Source organism: Octopus bimaculoides, chromosome 11, assembly GCF_046866305.1.
Source record: "Octopus bimaculoides isolate indiv1 chromosome 11, ASM4686630v1, whole genome shotgun sequence".
Lineage (NCBI taxonomy): Eukaryota > Metazoa > Mollusca > Cephalopoda > Octopoda > Octopodidae > Octopus > Octopus bimaculoides.
The window spans coordinates 82,081,910-82,089,409 of record NC_142938.1 but is presented as its reverse complement, the minus strand read 5'-3'; the positions used below and the strand labels follow the sequence as shown (position 1 = coordinate 82,089,409).

Genomic DNA, 7,500 nt, shown 5'->3' with positions numbered 1-7,500 from the left:
CTCTCTCTCAAGCCCTGTCTCCTTCTCTATCTCCACTCTCCTTCACTGTCTCTGCACACGGATACACACAAACACACATATACAGACACAAACACACATTCACACACACATAATAGTTTCTTTATATTAATATACATGTTATGTATTCGAATATAAGTGTACTTAGCTCTGCATTTCATATGTATTTAAGCATATATATATATTTACACACACGCACACGCACATATATATATGGATGTATATGATATATATATGTCCTTATGTGTGTGTGTGTGTGTGTGTGTGTGTGTGTGTGTGTGTATGTGTGTGTGTATGCACTCACATACAAACACTCCCGTGGATAAGTGCGTACACATGATTATATTTTTCGAGAACACCTACCAACTGTAATAAATAGACACAACCATATATCCACTCATACGTACGTAACCAGCCAGATGATATTGTCTAAATTCGTATGAAAAGACCTTGTTTCTGTGTTGCAGTCTGGGTCCTTATCTAAAGCAGTGAAATTTGAAACATTAACCAGAAGAATTCACATAGAAATACAAATATAATGAATAGATATTGAAGAATGAATGTTTCTTTTTCAGCACAGCTTCTCCGTTTTATAATTGAGACGCTGACACTTTAATTCATGTGTGTGTGGCTTTGCGAGTGTGTGTGGTGTGTGCGTCTTTGTGGATATGTGTGTATCTGTGTGCTTTTGTGTCTGAGACCGCCTGTATATACGAAGACGTGCTGAAAAGTTCCTGGCTGTAACGGTATCGCGAAAGGTCTTGCTGGACGCCCAGACTTCTGCGTTCTTTTACGGGGCTTAGTAAAGCTAAAAGACTGCTGCAATGTGTCTGAATCTGAATATACTGGATACAATTATGATCAACAGATCCACTTGCATTTTCTTTTATACAATGCCAGGAACCTTTCAGCACCCCCTTGCGTGTGCGTGCGTGCGTGCGCTTATCTCTGTGTTTGTGTGTGTATATATATATATATATATATATATATATATATATATATATATATATATATATATATATACATACATGCACTTCTGTGCGTTACTGTATATATGAATGTGTGAGTCTCTATGCAGCAAGAACGTGTAGCAGAAGGAATATATTTATCTATGTCCCAGACAACAGCTGTCATGTTTAGTTAGTTTCTGCACAATGTACATTCTTAATGCATTTGCGAAAAGGATAACAGATTTATGCAATTAGGAGAACATATTTTATATCTGAAAAGTGTATCAAAAATTGAACTTATGAGTGTCTGTGTGTAAGTGTAGGTATGTGTGCATGTACGTATGTATGTATGTATGTATGTAACAATCTATCTGCCCTAATTATTCTATTTCTAACTTTGAAATTCAGGAATTGTATGAGCGCTCTTTCTAATTTATCTACATGCACCTACATGCAAACATGCACAAATCTTTGTATGAAAATATATGCTTCATATTTGCTTTTCAATGATTGGTAATAGATTTAACAAAATTTGTAACCAAATGGAATCGTATCTCCTTTTAATTTCAGCACCTGTTGGCAGTATCACTAATTCCACATTTAGTTTAACGACGTTTAGCAATACATAAATATGTTTTTTTACACGGGTTATATACAACAAAATATATGAATAGAAAAAGTCAGCGTAGCTGGCGAAAATCTAAACAGATAATGTGAAACAAAAATAAACAAAACTTCAAAAACATGTACGTGTGGAATTGCATGTTTGTGCAATTGTATTGTTAGATTATGGTAATTAAGTTATAATAAGATTAAGAATAACAAGAAAACATTTACTGATCTGGGAAATGGTTGTGAATGTAGATTCCAATTTATTATAAAATCGTTTTGGTTAGGTCTAACTTTTCCGTCAGATTTCTCATTTAATCGTCGGACAAAACACAACTTCGAAGTGTAAGCCGAATATGTATAATGTTTGTGAACGTGCTTGTGTACACGTGAGTGTGTGTGTGTGTATGTGTGTGTGTGTGTGTGTGTGTGTGTATGTGAAAGTCCGAGTGCTTGTGAATAAGGAATAATGTTTAGATAAGTATAACAAAATATAGGTTATAATTCACATAATTGCTCAAACATGTTTGCTTTCAATCTATTTGCTTAATATTCTATAATTATTTATTTATGTTTTCTGCGTATTTTTTTTTTATATCTATGCAATTTTTATTTGATATCTAAGTTCCTGTTTATCTTCCTCTCTCTCTCTCTTTCTCTCTCTCTCTTTCTCTCTCTCTCTTTCTCTCTCTCTCTCTCTCTCTCTCTCTCTCTCTCTCTCTCTGCATATATAGAACAGCATCTCTGTGTCCGCACTTTTCCAGCATACACACGCACAAACGCATTCAGACACACGGGCACTCTCAAATATATATATATATATATATATATATATATATATATATATATATAATATGTGTGTGTGTGTTTGTGTCTCAAAGTGTATGAACGTTTAAGTGTTGTGCGTTTATACATATGTTTATATTTATGTATGAACTATGATATATATATGTATATATATATATATATATGTGTGTGTGTGTGTGTGTGTGTGTGTGTGTGTGTGTGTGTGTGTGTGTGTGTGTGTGTATGTATTCATATATACATTTATTCATACTTATATCTAGAAATATATACACGCACACATATTCACACACTAGATATATAGATAGATAGATATGGAGAGAGAGAGGAGGGAAAGAGAAAAAGAGAGAGAGAATAAAAGTGAGACAGACAGGCAAATATAGACATGAGGAGTGATTTATCGATTGTTTGATTAGATATTTGATTCATCGGTTGACACAATGTGTTAATTCTGAGTGAATGATTAATTGATTAACTGTGAAATATCCTCTTCAGGTTTCTTTAGAAGCAATAATTCTCATTGGAGATTAAAACATTGAGTATCGAGAGAAAGGTATGGAGAGATGTAGAGTTACAGGGAAAGGGAAACGTGTGGTAAGAGAGAGAGCGCGCGAGAGAGGAGAAAGAGAGCAGGTCAAACGACTGAAGTTATTAAACGGGTGATATGTTAAAACAAACAGATTTATTATGTTTAGTCTAAGGTGTAATGTAATCGAGGGCGGCATAGTTTCAACTATAATTGCATGAACGTGTAAGCAACTATAATTATATATATATATATATATATATATATATATATATATATAACGTATGTACATAATATTTTATATATATATTCTTTTTGTAAACATCTTGCAGATGCAAGTGCTATCAGCTGCTAGCAATTTAATGGGGTCATCAGGAGAGAGTGCGCACCGTTTCGGGTCCTTCCTCTCGACGATATCACTGCACATTGCTTACTAAATCAACTGGGTCTTAGGATTCTCTAGATATTCGTCTAGTCATGGGTCATTGTCTCTTTTTGATCAAATCCAGTGTCGTGCCTTCTCCATTGTAGTCTTGATTTCACCCCTGAGGACAGTTGTTTTACGATGAGTTATGCTTAGCGACAAAAGTCGCCTCACGCTCTTTCCAATGAATCCTCTGCAGCCAACTTCGATTACAAAATAAATATTCTGCTTTCCTGCCTGCGTCTTTATATTCCCTGAGCAAGTTTTTCATAACGGTCGACCTTTCGAGTCCGAGCGGCGTTCATGTTATCTCCATGAGAAATTGTTAACTCGACTAGATTTACTAATTATCACACTATATGATAATATCCGTTTTTTTTCGTAACTGGAATTGGGTAGAGTCCTTGGAATCCTGGTAAATCTGCAGCGACCTCCCAATAGCCGAACCATTTTTCACGGGAATTTTCTACTTCAACAGGATCTGCTGTCATGAACGCACGAAGATAATGAAATCCCTGCTTTGTTCCTTCAGTGGCTTTTGCCATTGTTGATGAGAGCGTTGAAAGACTTCAGGACCAGAATCTCTCTCCATGTATATCTTATCGATGCCAGTGAACAGCTGGAAAGAATATGTTCCAGTGTTCCGACATTTCCACTTGTGTATTTATACATTCAATCTTACTTGGTTTATAGGCTATGGGAAGGCATCGTCGGATAAACGAATCAGAAACCTTAGACGTGATGTAGTTCACTTCCATATTTCGTTCTAACACTTTACATAAGACGCCTTCACCTCTCAGGGCCCTCTTTGCTTTGGCTTTTATCACAAATTCATTAACCTCATTTTCCTTGTTGGCAATAATTTGAAAATCGACTTCAGGTTTTACGAGATGCGTTTGTCCTTTTATAGGCAGCAGTGGTTGGCTACGATTTGGTTTGCTGTTGATTTCTTGGATATAAGCATCTAGTTCTTTTATGTACTATAAAGTGCCACTCCTTGGGTCAGTGAACTTCTTCTTCGTAACCCAGTAGGGATTCTTCAGAAATTGTTCACGAATCCTTTTGCTTTCTTTATTTCGCTCATATCGGCGGATATTTCGTTGTACATAGCGACATTTTCTTTTTAGACTTTCGTACAGCCGCGTGAGGCCATGTTTTTCGTCTTCTTCCGCACTCTTCTATCGCTTTCTCAGGCTGTTCTTTTCCATCCTTCGGTTATTTCATTTCCTATTCTTCTTGCTTGCTCCACTCTTTCCTTTCGCCAATGCGTTCCCATATTCTTTTACTCCATATAATCCAATTCCTGTGTCGTATACTGAGCTTGCAAACATTCCCAGTTTTTTCACTGGAGATCCTGTCAATTAATATAAAGCTTTACCCTGTTCTCGAACTCTTTATATCTTACGTTTTCGGTAGCAGCAAGCCACATAGCTCTGGGTTTTTTGTGATCTCTATCTGATGCATCGATATCATAACCTGCAGATTCCCGTCGGGAAGAGGTCTTTGCTGTAGCATTTATCGATCCGCTGTGATTTGCGTCCGGGGATGATTTGTCACGTGTTTTATATATACAAATACACGCAGGAATATGTGTGTGTTTGAATGTGTATACACGTGTGTGTGTAAATGTTTGCTTGAGTGTGTTTCGTGGTATCCATTATGGCAACGGAATCTCTTTTAGTACACGATTTCACAAGAATCTAAGCCAAATACAAGAAGCAAAATATACACATATAGGCTTTTATTATGGATTAGAATTATTATCAATATCTTGGTGAAATCAATGAAGAAAAACAATCAACTTTAATTAAAGCCATATGTTGCCTTTTGGTAATGTGTGCTTTTGTGTGAATTATATTTATGTAAGATCATTTTAGAGTGACGTAGTTTAAACTTGAATGTTTCCAGAATGAGTGGTAGAACACGACGAGCTCGAATATAAAGTGGCAGTAGAACACAGAATAGAAACTAGGTGAAGTTTATAGGCAACTAAAAGGATTCCTTATTCATTTGATAGTGACAATTGCTATCAGATGGCATGACCATGAACATGGGAGAGTTAGGTATGCTGCGCTTTTGTGTGAGTGTGGTGGGGAACAGTTTTAATTATTTGAATATTTCCTGCAAAGAATGATGGAAGGATCTGTTTTCTAATACAGGAAAGCTCCGTTGCTGAAATATTGAAAAGAAAAACTTAAAGTATTACTAGTTGAAGCATGGACAATGCTTTCAAACTGTGCTGTTTCGTAACTAGAATGTCTTTGATAAAAGTGTTTAGTCATCAAATTCTTTGCCTGAAAAGAATGATCTGTTCGTGTATATCACTCAAACATTTACTAGACTCACCAACTGCATCAATAGCTATTGTAATAAATTGTGAATTTTTAATGCAGATTTAAAGCAGTTGCTCAGATATATTCTCTTGCTCGATGATTTTGTGCACAAATGCTCATGTCAGCAGTGCAAAGCCCTTCTAAGACTATATAACATCATTTCCTTTCTGCCCTAAATAACTATGGCAAACTTGTTTGCTTGTGCGTGATGGGGAATGTTTAAAGGTTCCAACGTTGACCTTGTGTTTATATGAATAAGATTAGTCAGTATATTCATCCTATTGCAGACTTTCCGGTGAATGATTTCTGCATTGTTTTAGCAGCAAGATGGTGCCTGGGATTTTGTAGCTTAATATCTCGGGAAAGCTGATAATCACATATATTACCTGCCACAGAAGTTTCTCACAGATGACATTGGATGGCATCATGAGAGATTAAATGTGTCATGGTCTCTTTTGTAGATTGGGTATTTTGTAGTTGTAGGTTTTAGAATCAAGCTCTTCGAAAGGTTACGTAAATCTATGAGAAGAATTCATGTTAACTTCATCCTCAGGTTAACAACAAACTCGTGGATGCACATATATAATATGTATGTATATACTTATACACATAGACATATATACAGAGACAGACAGAGAGACAGGCGGGCAGGCAGGAAGACAGACAGCCACACAGACACATTGATATATCTGGTCCATGCAAACGTGTGTGTGTGTGTGTGTGTAGAAAACCAAATGAGAGTGAGAGTGTTTTCGTGTGGAGCAGACCGTCTCAGAAGTGGGAAGAACAAAGCGATTATACTCCTGCTTGAAAATTTATGAAGCAACCGTTACAAAACAGACATGTGCCAGGAAGAAAATTCAAGCGGACCAATATTTTGTTCTGTAAAGACTGATGGTTATCAACAAATGGGCAATGAGATGCAGAGATACATGTGAGTTATGAGTGCATGAAAAGAACGGGTGTAAAACTAGATACTTGCCGAAGAACACCAGTCAGTTAAGTAGACATAAAACGCAAAGGGATAGAGACAAACAGACAGAAAATAATCCACCAGCATCACTACCACCAGTACCAGAAATCAGATCGATGTATAACTACGTCATTTCCAGAATTACATACAATGTAGTTTTGTACCGAATTAGAATTAGAAATACGCGATTGAAAAAGAAGTTTCCTTTTTCTTCTATTTGAACGTCTGTTCTTTTGTTTATATCTTGCTGCGTATAAACTTGGAAAAGAATTCCGTCGAAATTCTAGAAACAAGTATTAAATCATTAAACAAAAAACTATTCATTGAAGTTTGTCAAAGGAAAACATATAGTACTACTTACCTTTGTATTATTTTGTTATTTCACAGTCTAAGAAGAAAATATACTTCCGGCGTTAGATATAAACATTCGTTTTACGTGACAGTTCAAAGTTAGAAATAACAAGAGAATTTTTCTATCTGTGTGATGAGGATTGACGTTTATACTTGATGCTTACCACGTACAAGTTAACAGAGAAGGAATGAAAATCTTACACACACACACACACACACACACACACACACACACACACACACACACACACACACACATACATATCCATATATATTCTTTTACTGGTTTCAGTCATTTGACTGCAGCTATGCTGGAGCGCCGCCTTTATTCGAACAAATCGACCTCATGACTTATTCTTTGTAAGCCTAGTACTTATTCTATGGGTTCTTTTGCTGAACCGCTAAGTTATGGGGACGTGAACACATCAACAACCGTTGTCAAGCGATGGTGGGGGCACAGACACAAACACACACACAAACATGTATACATGTAGTAAATAAATGTTTAGTGT

General features: G+C 36.2%; 1 protein-coding gene across 7 annotated transcripts in view; it reads left to right on the top strand.

Annotated features, from left to right (window-relative positions):
* Positions 1-7,500, top strand: part of LOC106869985 (metabotropic glutamate receptor) — a 386,369-nt gene that overhangs the window by 93,869 nt on the left and 285,000 nt on the right. The gene's annotated exons all lie outside the window — the stretch shown is intronic.